The sequence below is a fragment of the Talpa occidentalis genome, unplaced genomic scaffold (assembly GCF_014898055.3).
Source record: "Talpa occidentalis isolate TD23 unplaced genomic scaffold, MPIMG_talOcc4v2.1 talOcc4.11, whole genome shotgun sequence".
Classification (NCBI taxonomy): domain Eukaryota; kingdom Metazoa; phylum Chordata; class Mammalia; order Eulipotyphla; family Talpidae; genus Talpa; species Talpa occidentalis.
In genome coordinates, this window is record NW_023601104.1 from 51,032,096 (window position 1) to 51,046,592 (window position 14,497).

At 45.8% G+C, this 14,497-nt stretch overlaps 1 long non-coding RNA gene across 1 annotated transcript in view; it reads right to left on the minus strand.

Moving 5' to 3' along the window:
* The window catches only part of LOC129144937 (uncharacterized), a 43,031-nt gene extending 30,134 nt beyond the window's left edge, over window positions 1–12,897 (minus strand). The window contains exons 1-2 of the long non-coding RNA XR_008549782.1: window positions 12,482–12,897; window positions 11,138–11,258 (exon numbers count right to left, since the gene is read on the minus strand). This is a non-coding gene — a long non-coding RNA (uncharacterized LOC129144937). The remainder of the gene's footprint in view (window positions 1–11,137; window positions 11,259–12,481) is intronic.
* Window positions 12,898–14,497: the final 1,600 nt, after the last annotated feature.

The window sequence follows — 14,497 nt, forward strand, 5'->3', positions numbered from 1 at the left end:
ACTCTGTACCCATAAAACGTGAATTCACTGAAACAGTTTTTGCTAATCTTTCCAGAGACACTATATGCATGTTTAAGCAAATACACATAAATAAAAGAACACAAATGGTAGCTTATTTTATCCTGTCTACATCTTGTTTTTTTCCATTTAATAATCTTGGGTAGCATTTCACATCAACACATAATGTCTTTCTCATCCTTCTGCTCAGCCTTTCTTTGTATGCATATTCTTTATGTATTTACCCCCCCACCCCCAACAATGACACTATTGAAGGGTATTTTCAATCTTTTACTGTGCAGAGAGCTATGGAAATTTTAATAACAAGGCAACAGGGGAACTTGTTTATGTTTGTCTTTGGTAGCTGCAAGGGTTTTCTGCAACTGCCAGTGTGGAAAACCATTTTCCATTTTCTTTCCATTTTTTTTTTCTATGACCCTTTTTAAAATTATCAGGTGGAGATGTGCTGGCATGATTAGAGAGAGAAAAAAAAAAAACAGCACAGAATGTGGATGGCAGGGGTCCGTGCCCACCAAAGCTTAAGTTTTTGTATAGAAGTCTTGACTGGGTTTACCACCCAGATGGCCTTAACAAAACCGTTTATCTCCAGAAGCTGCCTAGGGAAGTAAGGCAGCTTCTGGAGGAGGGATAGGCAAGAAGAAAAAGAACAGGAGAGCAGGCAAGAGCCTCCATTTGCCCTAAGCCAAAAGGCAGTGCACTTCTCCTGGCTGCCTCCCCCCCGCGGGCGCTGTGTTGGACTGCAATCTCCACTTCAGGAAATGTGGGATCTACAGACAGGAGGGGTCTACCAAAATGTGACCAAAGGACTGAAGAGGGGAAGGTTTGATTCAGGTGGAGGCAAAAATGGAACTGGGGTTTGGTAGGGATGGTGTATGGTAGATGAATTAATCAGGCTTTTTATGCCATTAGCCTGTGTAGCTATCACCTGTGGCCTTGACCGTGCTAATGCAGAAGGTGCTTAGAGCTTGGGCGCGGGGTGTGCGTGGGCCTGATGGTGGACACCTGAGTATGAGTGTGTGTGCATGTGCAAGTGTGCATACCTGAGCTTTGCGGCGGGACTAAAAGCAGCAGCAGTAGTGGTAGTGAGGAGAAGAGGCATGACTACAGGAGAGGCAAGGTCACTAGACAACCTGAACCACCAGAGAGAGCCCAGAGAAAGAGAATAAAGACTGTGGGGGGCTGGGAGGCTCCATTGCCTGCCTGCCTCCCAGCGCCCCCGTGCCCGATCTGTGCCTGCCTCCTTGCAGTCCAGCCTCCCTGCCTGGGGTGCCTGTGTACCTGGTTCCCTGAGAGCATGAGAGCCTGAAAAGTCCACGGAGGGCTCAAAGGCTCTTCTTTATCCCCTTGCTCTAATGAATAGCAAACCTGCCCTGTGCTTGCTGGCCCTACAGATGGCATGACAGTGCTGTGAGGAGTGAATTCAGTTGTGTTTAAATGAAGACTGGTGCCTGGGCCTTCCCGGCATCTCCTTCCCTTCCGCTCTCCCTTCCTACTGTCCAGCTCCCTGACCTGAATAAAAGCAAAGCAGGGATGTCAGCTGGGGTGGGGTGGGGGGGGGGAAAGCAAACTTAGGTGGGGAAGCCTCATCTACAAACAGTGCTCTGTGGAGAAAATCATTTTTCCCTCTTTTCTTGGTCTGCTGGAGAAATGCGTCCAGGAGTGAGCAGACGTCTAGGAGCCTATTGGGGACAATCAAAGTACCTCCTAATGCGCCACCCTTCCAGGTTCTTGGAGGACAGCAAGGACCTGGAGGGCCTGGCTGGTTAAAACCAGCAGCTAATTCATCCTGAGTGTCCAGCTGTGCCAGACTCACAGGGCTAGATGCCACAGAGAGCAGCAACCTGGGCCAGCCCCCACCCACGAAGGGCTTCCAGGGAAGGGGGCATCAAACCACAGCTCCTCAGGTGGTGTGAGATGAGGGACAGAGAAGAGGCCAGCAGTGAGGGTGGTGCAACTGAGAGGCATAGGAGAGGGCTGGAAGCGCCCAGGCTTTACCTCCTCTCTGCTTTCCTCCTCGAAGTTCCTGTGAAGCTTTGCCTTTCCCTTCCCCAGGAATGGGGGCTTGGGGGAAGAGGAGGATGAGAGAATGACAGAGAGAGAGAGAGACTGATTCTGTGAGCACGTCCTCAGGGAAGAGATGTGATGAGAGAGAAAGTATAGAAAGAAGTGATCCTCACCTGAGTTTCAGAATTCCGGCTCTAGAGAAATATATAGCATAGGCATTAGGGAGCGCTGGTGAGGAATCCTGAGGCCTCCCAGCCTCTACAATCCCTGGGCTTGGAGAGAGGGCAGAGTTGGGAAGTGTGGTGAGGTGTATGTAGATGTTGGTAAGGCCCTGAGAAGGGAGTCATGCCCAAGTTCCTGGGATGAGCCCAGGGAGGTGGCAAAGGTCCAGGTTAGAAGCAGCTGTGTGGTGTGTTGGGCACATGGTCCTCTGTGTGGCAATGGCGGGCGGAAGGAGTACTGTGTATTTGGGAACACTGTGGCATGCAGATGAGAGCGGCTGCAGACAGGCCTTGGGCACAAGAAGTGGCAGTTCAGAAGTGACCAGACAGAGAATTCTGGTGGATGCCAGATGGACACTTCTCTGGAGGGACAGTGAGTCCTGGCCCTGGCAGGTACCAGACAGCCTGCCTGCACTAGGCACATCTAAGTAACGCTGGGGGGAGGAGACCATTCCATTTCTGTGTTGAGGAGATGAAGTGTCTGCCAACCCAGGGGAAAGGGGACTGAAAAATAGAAATGGGGTTGAGGTACAAAATCGATTCTTGCACACCCAAATGTGTGTTTTGAAATTCTAACTTGACGAAAGCTAGAAAACCCAGATTCTCTAAGGGCAACGTACATACAATAAAAACCTACAAAGATGAACAATAAACTGGGAGAATTTAGTACAGCCCACATAATAAAAATACTAATTTCCTTCATATATGAACTACTCGTAAACCACTACAATAAAGATTGACAGCTAGTAGGACAGCTCACAAAGGCTATAAATAGGCAGTACGCAGAAAAAGAAATACAAATGACTTCTTAGCATTTGAAATGTATTCCTCAACTATAATTAGAGAAATGCAAGTTAAGATTACAATGAGATACCATTTTCACCTATCAGATGGGCAAAGGCTTGTAAGTATTGCAGCCTGATGCTGGTGAGAGAGAATGCAGGTAATAGGCTTTCTGATGATTGTTGATGGGAAGAGAAATTGGCATAGCCTCTTTGGAGAACACGTTGGCAATATCAAAATTAAAACACACATTTCCTTTGATCCTGAATTCCACTTTCAAGACCTTACCCTGCAGGCATATCCCCTCATGGCCACAAGGACAGTTCTTGAAGGATTTTCACAATAGCACGCTTGTAGGAGGAAAAAATAAAAAAATAACAGAAATAATCCAAATGCCTATAATAAGGGCTGGGAAAAATGATGGAATACTCTTTGTCCATTTAAACTGAACTAGACCAGGGTCTCCCTGGTGGTGCAAAGACTTAAGTCTCAGCACTATCAAGCTATCTGCCGCCATTGCAGATATGAGTTCAATACCCAGACAGGGAGCTAACCCACATGTCTCACCCACTGCTCCCTTCAGCAGTGTATTTCAGTAGATCCGCCTGTTCTGCTCCCCACTCTGTCTCTGGTGAATCCTTTCACCCCTCCCACCTCGCATCTCTGGCCTATACCCCAGCTCTTATATGCATAAATAAATAAATAAATCGTAGGGCCTCCCCTGGTGGAGCAGTGGTTGAGCGCTAGGTTGTGAGGCTGCCTGCAGCCTCTGCAGTGCCAGCTCATTCCTCGGCCACCGATGAGGGTCCCACAATAAATAAATAAATAAATAAATAAATAAATAAATAAATAAATAGTAAATAATAATAAATTGAACTAGACCTGTGTTTGCTCATATGAAACATGGCAGAGAAACAGTGTTAATTAAAAAAAATACAAAAACAAAATAGGAAGGGGCAGAGGACTATGTATATAGTTATCTGCCATTTTGCATTTTCAAAAAAGAAACTATATCTAAATACATACATGTTTATGCATTGACATTTCTAAAACGGTATAGAGGTCAAACAAATCTATCTTCATATGTTCTCATGGAATAATTTCGTAGTGTTTGAATGACTCAGTGACTGTGGATATGCTATATTTATAAGAGCATTGTGAGGTAAGGGGGTGAACAGGAGGAAAGGAACAGTGGAAGAAAGGTACAGCCAGTACTTCTCCTGGTCTTGACTGAAGGGCCGTGGAAATTAGCTTTTCCACATGGACAGCCTCAGACTTCAGAGACAGGCGCTGAGTCACAGCCACCCTGGAAGCTGTGACAAAAGTCCACAATCTTCCGAAGGCAGGCATTGCTGATGTGTTCCAGAACAGTTTATCCTTGAGGAAGGAGCAGAGGAGGGGCTCCAGATGGGGCTGGGAAGGACTGATAAGGAGTCCTTTACAGGAAGAAATGGAAAATCAGTCCTTTTGTCCCCTGCAGGGCTGCTGACATGCTGCCAAAAGAGCATCTATTTCTCAGCAAATCTACCTAAGCTCAAAGGTGAAATCAGCAATGAGTTTAAAAGTCATTTTAGATTATTATTAGGGAGGGTATAAATTGAACAGAACAAAGGAAGAAATTCAGTGCTAGTAACAGATGAATAATGAGGAACTAGAAACAAATTCAGTCAGTTCAAATTCAAACAAGGATTTCCATCCATCAGATTAGCAAATATGTTAAGGGTTGCTCATATTTGGTTTTGGTGAAGGTGTGTGAAAACAGGTGCTTTTAAGCACCTTTGGGAAGAGTGAAAATCACCCCCAGACTTTTGGGAGACATGTTAAATGTGAATTTACTCTGATCCAGAAATTCCATTTCTGGGCATTCATCCTCTGACTTGCTCTTTCCAGGCATATACAAGTTTGTTCACCACAACATTGTTTATCTAGCAAATTATCGGAAATAACTTAAATGGTTATCAGTCAGAAACCAGAGAAATAACTTATGGGACATCCACACCTTGGAACCTTTAAAAGATGAGGTAGATGTACATATATTGACATGAAAAGATCTTTAAAGCATTTGACTAAATGAAAAATATAGCACATAGTATAAAATGTCTCTTCCAAATCCCAACTCTATATCACACAAAGAAATGATATACTCACACTATAAAGTGTGGTTACCTCTTAGGGAGGAAAGGAGTATTGGAAGAGAGTGACAAAAACAAATATAAGTTTTACTATGTTTTTCTGTGCTGTTGGATTTTATTTTATCTTTTTGTTAGTTTATTTTCAGACAATAAGGTGGCACAAACTTACTACTTTGCAGAGCATGTATGGCCATATGATTAGTGCAGACCCTGGCTTCATCAGTCACTGCTGTGTGTTAGAGGCAAAAAAGTAAACTCTGATGTCCCTTACTTGTTTTTCTATAAAAACAGGGCTAATAATAGATTTGTTGTGAGGATTAAAAAATTCATAGTAACAAAATGGTTGGAACAGAATCTAAGATATGTTAAGTGTTCCAATCATTATAACTTGTATAATTAAACAAACTTCATTTCTCAGGAAGGCTATGCCTGCTTAGATAGAGAATCCCATGATAACTAGGCCAAGCTCACCTGGCCATGGACTTGAAAAAGCATGCTTGCTGTATATATATGTGTCCAAAGAGATGCACATTTCCTGAAGGGGAGGGAAACCAGAGATCTGCTTGCATGTGGACATTGTCACACTGATGTGATGCAGTTTGAGGAGAACAGTGTCACTGATGGAAGTAGGTGGAGCTGACTAGGTCCAAAGCAAATTCTTCTAAGGAGACACTGAGGAACATGCTACTTTGGAGAGTACATCTGAGATTTTTTTTCAAAGATTTTTTTTTTTTAATTTATGTATACAAGAACTGGGGTGTAGGCCAGAGGTGCGGGGGTTGGGGGGTGAGAGGATTCACCAGAGACAGAACGGGGAGCAGAACAGGTGGATAGACTGAGCTACACTGCTGAGGACAGGAGAGGTCTGCTATGCCATATGTGGGTCAAACTCATGCCACAGTGGCTGGTGATAGCTTGATAGCACTGGGATCTTAGTCCCTGCACCACCAGGGAGGCCCACTTCTGAGATTTTTAAAACTCTCCTAAGTAAAATAAAAGTAACAGAAATTTGTTGAAAACACTTTAAATTTTTTGCAAATTGATGACATTTTTCTCTCTCCATTAATACAAGAATTAGACATGATATTTTACCCCCTTCGCAACTTACTTCTGGAAAGGAAATTCTCCAATAATATGGGTAATCAGAGGATTTTGAAAATACAGACTTGCAGTGGGAAGATAAGCAAGGAAGGAGGTCAGACTGGTCCATGTGGTACTAGGTTAGAGCTGGAGGCACTGGCAAGAGGTGAGGTTTAACTTAATATAGACACAGATGGTTACATGTAGAAATAGTCATAGATGTTCGTGTATATACACACAGATCTTTGCTCTGTCCCGTTAGAGGCTGAGAAACAAAAATCCTACTAACAATGAACACACCCAGATCTTGGTTTCTACAACTATTCTCCAATAACAGGAACCAGGGTTTTGTTTTTTTTTTTTTGAGATTGGACTGATTCTAGACCGGGGTGGGAGTAGAGAGGAAATACAAGATGAGACTGGAACATTTTGTAGTGCAAAAAAGTAAAATGCTCAAAAAACATAGACCACAGGATTGCAGGGGCACAAGAGCCAACTGAAGGAACTCCCAAAGCTAAAACAATTGATCAACAAAGTAAAGTAATATTAGATTATAATCCAAAGTATAAAATGAGTCCATGTTGAATAAATAGAGAAGAGATAAAACTTCTATGCAGAACAATTTAAAAACAGAAATGCATGCTAAGTCCAGAAATGTTCAAGTGAATGTCTTGGTCTTTTCAGAACAAATTTCTGTTACTTGTATTTTGCTTAGAAGAGTTTCAGAAATCTCAGAGGTAACATTTAACAGCACTTAAATTTGCAAATGTAAATGCATATATATTATATGTATATATAATTGTATAGACACTATGCATATAGTATATTATATATCACATAAATGTACATGCTGAAACAACTTTTAAAAATTAATTAATTTTTAATTCTGTAATATTTGGATCCCACCATCAGGTATTGCCACCCTAGTACACCTACCGCCAAATCACCCCTAATCTACCACCATAGCATTCTGTAACAATCTGATCTTGGGAAAGTTACAAGAAATTTAATATGTGCGTCCTTTGCTGTGAGCAATGCAAGTTCATACACATGCCTTTTGGACAGTACCTTGGCGTTATCTATCAAGAAGGAGAAAAACATTTATACCCTTGAACACAGTAGTTTCTCTCTTTTCTGAGAATCAATCACAAGGAAATAGAAATCCAAAATACAGAAAAGAAAGCAAATTGCATTTTTCTTTTGCTGTGATCTTATTTAAATACGCAAAACCAGAAACCAAATATCCCACAGGTTACAAAATGACATAGTCACTTGGTGGAATATTATTTAATTACTAAATAGGGTGACATGAGGGCTGTATGGAACATGGAAAACATGTATGAGAAACAAGTACAGAAAGCAAAACACGTAACTGCACTATAATTAGGGCTTTATTAAAGTGCCCACACACAGGCTGGAGGCCTGGGAGAGCCAGCAGTTGGACTGCTAGGCCTGCACTCTTTTCTGCCTCTCCCTCCCACACCCAACTTTTCTTCCCTCCTTCAGGTGTTAAAACAGCAAGCTGAATTTGTCACCTGGTATACTCACAGGCATAGAGGAATTTTTGGAAGAAACATTCTGTCAGCGTTCTGTAGTACCACTTAAAAATTCGCCTAAAAGCCAGTGACCCTGGATTCAGACTTGAACAGTGCCTGTTAATGCTGTGGTCCCCACCGAGGCCCAAGCAAAACCTCCCATGACTCACATGTTCTATTCAAAATTTCCATCACTACCACACAACCACCTACCAGCTCCCTCAAAGCCCCTGTGTACCTTCACGTACAGCAGAGGATTTTAAAAGGTCAAGCAGCACTCAGAAAATAATTTCTTAAAACTCAAAAGGGCTTTCCAGAGAGATGCTTGAATCTTATCTGGAGAACCTAAGAATCTGGATGCCCCACACCCCGGCCACTCTACTTTCAGTCCAGGGAAAGGGGTGGAGCAAAGACCTGGAGTTTGGTGGGAAATGGAAGTGGGGCTGGCAGCAGGGATTGTGCTGGTGATTCAGAGCATGGTTGTCTGGACCAGTGCTGCCGCTGACATGGAGTGTGGGCCACAGATGTCACTGTGAATATTGTAGGACCACATGAGAAACAGTGGGAAAAAAAAATGCCATTAATCTTAATATTTTTGTTTAATTCAAAATAGCCTTTCAACATGTGATAAAAATTATTATTTATTTTACCTTCTGTTTTGTACTGTCTTTGAAATCCAATGTATATTTTGTACATCAATTTGGATCAGTCATATTTCAAGTGCTCAATAATCACATATGAACAAAAGTTACCAGATCAAACAGCATAGACCTTTTTACTTTCCTTCTCCTTTCCCCTCCCTCTTCCTTCTGTCCTTTTTTTTAAAAAAAGATTTATTTATGCATACAAGAGCTGGGGTACAGGCCAGACATGCAAGGGGTGAGAGGATTCACCAGAGACAGAGTAGGGAACAGAACAGTCAGACTGACTGAAATACACTGCTGAGGGGAGCAGCGGGCGAGTCAGGAGAGGTCTGCTGTGCCATGTGGGTAGCTCCCTGGCCAGGGATCAAACTCATGCTGCAGTGATGGCTGCAGATAGCTTCATAGTTTGCGTCTTGACCCCTTGTGCCACCAGGGAGGCCCCCCTTCTGTCCTTTCTACTTTTTCCTTCCCTTCCTTTCTCTCTCTTTCTGGAGAACAGAGAAGGGAGATTTATTGCAATACACTGCTAAGAGGAGCAGGGGGAGAGACAGGAGGGACCATCTGCACTAGTCTCTCTCTTATTTCTTTGAAAATCAGATCATTCTTTAGAAATTGAGGCATATTTCTACCTGCCTACAACATTCACCAAGGCAGAGAATCCCGGGAAACACAATTTTCCAGAATTCTTTGGAATGCTGAATCCAGCCCAGGGGCTGTTCCCATTCACATGCTGTGGCACAGAGTGAGCAGACACCTTCTTTGGGCTTCTGGCCATCCTCTGGTTAGCAGGGCACAGACACCCCCATCCCCAGGCACATCCAGTCCTCACACTCACCCCCATGGTTCTGTGCAACCAAGGTGAGCCATCTCCCTCCACGGAGTGATGGGGGCAGGCTGACACAGGCCCTTTATTCTCCACCAGGCTCCAGGATCTGGCAGGACTCCCCAGGTTTTTCCATGACTGGAGTTGCACATGCATTGGGAGTTGGCAGGTGGCCAGAGGCTCTTCCAGGTTGGAGAGTCCCCACAGCTACTCCGGGCCTGAGGGAAACATGGAGCCCCAAAGTAGTGGACTCATAGAAATAATTAAATAGCTGGTCAGGTACCACAGCAATTCTGGAAAACTGCTCTGGGAGAGAAGCTCCTGGAGAGGAGATCTGGAGAAGAGGACTTTTGAGGGGGTGGGATAGAGAGAAGGAAGTTATCTTCTAGGCATAATTTTTACCAGAAGTCATTACTCTTTATTTGCATTTCCTTTCATTATCAAAGTGAAAAAACACAATTGCAGTTACGCAATGGTTTATGCAGTTGCTATGAGTCTGAAAAAGAAAAAAAAAAGCACTCCCTCCTCTGTGTGTGAGTCGGCATATCCCTGGCTTCCCGCACTGAGGGTAGTGGGAGAAACTGGGAATTTCTCAAATGTTCCCAAGAATGTTGAGAGGGTTTTCTGAGTAATCATAATTCCTTGAACTTCTTGTGGGAAAATGCAGTCCAGCTTCCTTTCAGAGCCAACAGTCTTTGAAAGCCACTTGCCATGAGAGTTTTCATTTGTTTATGGTCAGAGAATGGTAAAAATACAGTGTGATGGAAGGCCCCAGCAAGAGACCTGCCATGGGACATTATGATCCTGAGCATTTTTCTAGCTGGGCACTGCTACTTGCTGGATTTCTGATCCACTCAGCACTGTGTTTTGGCCATCAACAGCCATCAGCCTAAGAAAACTGTTGCTGCCTCTTTCGCTATGCTGTTTTCTTAAGGATCCACCCCCTAGAATTCCTCCTGCCCTGCCCCCACTGCCACCTTGCCAGTGTTTTCTCCTGCCCCATAGGTATCTCTGAGGTGGAACCTTGGAAATCAAGTGTCCTGGGAAACATGCAGAATCTGCCTCCCCACCCCCATCTTAGGTCTAGGAGTTGCTCCTCACCCAGTTCTTCTTTTGTTTTTTTAAAAGATTTGTTTATTTTTATACAAGAATTGGGGTACAGGCCAGAGATGCGGGTGGTGAGAGGATTCACCAGAGACAGAGTGGGAAACAGAACAGGCAGACAGACCAAAGTACACTGCTGAGGGGAGCAGTGGGCGAGACAGGAGAGATCTGCTGTGCCATGTGGGTAGCTCCCTGGCCAGGGATCAAACTCGTGTTGCAGAGGCTGCGAATTGCTTCATAGGTTGTGTCTTAAACCCTGTACTATCAGGGAGACCCCCTCACCCAGTTCTTATTGCAAGCTCTCACCTCTATTGAAGTCTGTTCAGCTCCACATCCCTCCTGATGTCCTATCTACCTGCCAGATTGGCAATAATTAAAGAAGGCAAAAAAAGAAGCGGAAAGTGGAAAAAATAGCCAATCCATGCCAGTGGTCTGAGTCTATCGCTGTAGTAGGGAGTAGCTAGGATGCAGCCACCCTGTAGTCTGCAGGTGAAGGTGTGGGTTTTGAAACACGGAGGAGATGCCTTGGGGATGGTGGAACCTGTGGTATAGGGAGCTACCTCTGCCCACGGCCTCAGTGCAGCCCTACCAAGGCCCACTTTTCCCAGCCTGGTCATGCTGGTCTAGCCTAGGCACTTAGCACCTGTCACCAGGCCTTTGTTTTTCTTAAGCACAATAGCAAGAAACTCTTTTCAGGGTCTCAGCCAACATAAATTTTTTTGTGATTTGAGAAATAGCCCAGATATAGAAGGATTTGCCTTTTTCTCTCAGAGGGTTTCCAATCTACTCCTACCTTCTAGGAGAGAGGAGAGATGCCAGGGGGTGAGTCCAAGAGGTACAGAGACGTCTTTGCCCATGGCAGGCCTCTCGAGGTCCAGGCTCCCCCATGATCACACAAGCGTCACTCCTTTTCTCTGAGAAGCAACATAATAGGAATGCCTACATCAAAAATCACAGGCTTTATGTTTTGGTCCCAACTTCACTTCATTTTTTCTGTTGTTTAGTCAGTCACGTAACGATATTTATGGAAAGTCTAGAAGCTGGGGACACAGAAGTGAAACAGCCCTGGGTCCTGGCTCTGAGGGGCCTCCTCCCGGATAAGTAGAAAAGCCCGTCTGTGCACTCCCAGTTTTCCCTCCAGGAGAGCCCTCACTTTGAAAAGTGCCTACAGAGCGGTTTCACCCTCTATGAGTGAGCTTTGGCAAGAACACGGCTGAGTCACAGGCGTGGTGACACAGGGCACGTGGCTTGAAATTGCCCAGAAGTATGACTGGCACCCCAGCCTGTACCTCCCCTCCCTGAGGGGTTCTGGGTAAGTGACTGTCAGCTCAGAACAAGGGATTCAAAGATTACCCTTTTTGTTTTTTTTTAAAAAAAACAAAACAAAACAAAACCCAAAAACCCAGTGACTGGGTTTCAAGGCCTTGTGTGGACATGGTGGATTCCTTGAAGACAGCTTCAAGGAACCATTGATTTTTTAAAAAATTGCCTAAGCAAAGCACCTTTTTCTGAGAGGAGCAAATTCCTCTAGAAGCCTCCTGAGCTTGAGGGGAAGGTGGAAAATGTTCTTGGAAGCTGAGTGGGGATATCAGGCCCTGCTCACACAGTTTGCTGGTGGTATCTTAATTCCTAACCTTAGAAGATCGTGACTGACTGCCTGGGGCTGGCTCTGGGTGTGCTTCAGTTATAGTTCACACCAATCACAACCCAGAACTGTGCTCAGCTCCTGACATGCTCTGGGTCCAGTGTGACCTGCAGAAATGGCCGCCTGACCGATTCCACGAGGGTCCCATCTCTCCTATGCAGGACAGAGCAGACACAATGGGCAGCACCTTCCATAGCCAGCAAATTGGCTGACAGCCAGTCAGCTGGTGGCCTATCAGTGGCAAGCTGGACCTGAGTCATGACCCCGTCACAGCCTTTTGTGGGGGACTGATCCACAGAGGAAATTACACAGCACTCTGTGGCCCATGGTAGCGGCAGGGGCTTTTTCAAGTGCATCAACTGGGAAGACTTCACTCTGGAATCTAAGACTTGGAGAACCCCCCAGCTTCTGGTTAGTCCTGGTGATGGCAGGAAAGGGGTGACCCAAGCAAAGCCCGTACACACTTCCCCTCGACGGCAAGCTCCAAACTACCTGTGACAGAGCTTTCCCGCTCACTGAGCCAGCAGTCCACACACAGCTCCTCAGGCTGCAGCTCCCAACACAGCCGTGGCCATTCACAGTGTCTATGTTGAGGAAAGCTTTACTGGAAAATGTAGTACCTCCTGTGGAACCAGGGGGCGCTCCTCTCACGTAGCTGTGTGACTGGGCAACTAAATTAAACTTGCTGTGTCTGTTTCCTCATTTGTGAAATGGGTCTTGAATACTTAACTCACAAAGTGGTGGCAAGGATTAGAGAGAATATATTGAAAGCCTCGCACAGTGCTGGGCACATAGTAGGTGCCTTATATGTGTTCCTGTTCTTAGCTGTTCTGAGGTGGAGCTGGCACCAGCTCCCACGGCCCCACTCTCAGTCTTATCCTCAGTCTTATCCTCTTCTCTGTATTCAGTCCCCCAAATCTCCATGTAAATGTGAGGCTGGAGGAGGAGACTGAAGCTCTAGCCCCACTGTCATAATGGAGGAATTGTTCCATCTGGGCAGCAGAAAGGGTTGGCCTACCTTGAGACACCTGCCCAAGGGGCAGATCACTGAAGAGGACTCTCTCCTTCCCCTTATCCAGTCCAGATATTCCCCCCGGGCCATCCTGCAGAGAGTCAGAGGTGGAGAGGACTGGCTACTTGCCCCCAAAGTTTGAGGAGAAGGGTGACTGGAGAGTGGGAAGGAAGAAGTGATGGGCAGCTTCCCAGGTTCTGCACCTGGAATTAGTCCTGGGAGGGACTTTGAGAGAATCTTCAGGCGGCTGAAGATTCTGTGGTGGGTTGGAATGTTCTCTTGGAATACAGAAGGTGGGCTCTTAGGTGTCCCAAGCTAGGCCAACCCTTTCTCCTGCCCAAATGGAATAATTCCTCTTATGCTGTCCCCTGGGGCAAGGGCTGCAGGTGCTGTCCTCCTTCCATGCCAGGGCCCTGGTGCTGGAACTACCACGTGCCAATTATGGGAAGACAGAGTGGGCAGTCAAGCTCCGGCCTTACCAGGAGCTACCAAAAGAATAGATCAACTAGGTGTGAAACAGCACTGCCTAAGGCCCTGCCTCCCCTAACCCATGCTCCACAGTCACCCCAAAGCCCCTGCTGTGCCTGTTGTCCCTTTACCCTGAAGGCCCATCCACTAGCACCCCTGGCTCTGGAGCACCCCCACCCCCCAGGGCTCCTATTAGTGTTGATTCTCTTCTGGACTCAGACCAATCTCAGCCCCCAGACTGGGAGTGCCCAGAGGCTGAGGTCAGTTTTTAGAGGGCTGGATCTCCTGAACCTGGTATAGTAGGTAGTTGGCATGTGCAGAAAGTCTTGTGGTGAGATTGAGGACAATTATGTGGGTGCACACATGTATGCGAGGAGCAACTCTACTGAGCACCTACTATGTGCCAGGTCAGTGTTAGTTCCTGCACGCCTGGTATTTCATTTAATTAGTGTAATTTGCATGGTTCCTTCTGCAGAATTCCAGAATGACTTTTTATGCAGATGCACTCAGCTGGGGTGAGAGTGGGGGGAGCTCTTTTTCTTTTTTTATCTCCCCCAGTGAAGGATACTCTGTTCACAGAGCCCCTTTTATCTCTCCTGGCACTTCCCCCTACACTCCTCTGCAACTAGAAGCTTTAGGTTTGCAAAGGAAACTTGTTGCTTTGTATGTTGTAGCTACTTCAGCTCCCTCCTTCTGAGATCCAGGAGCCCTGGGGCATGGGCCACTTCTTCCAGAAGTCCCTGCTTCCTCCTGGAACCGTGATTGACAAGCCTTCTGTCAGCAGTTCAAGGGTTCCCTTGGGCTAATGCCCCCCTCCCTGCAGCAGCCCAGCAGTGTGGGCAGAGCAGGGCTTCAGATGGCTAAGGAGTTCCCCTGGGGCCACTGCACACCATTGAGGTTGGTTTATTTTAATCCATTCCATCCCCAACTGAGCATACAGAGTGCAGTTTGGGGGTGGAGATGTAGTGGAAACTACATCTAAAAAGAGCTTGCAGTTATTCTACATTTGATTCTTACAACCACCCTGC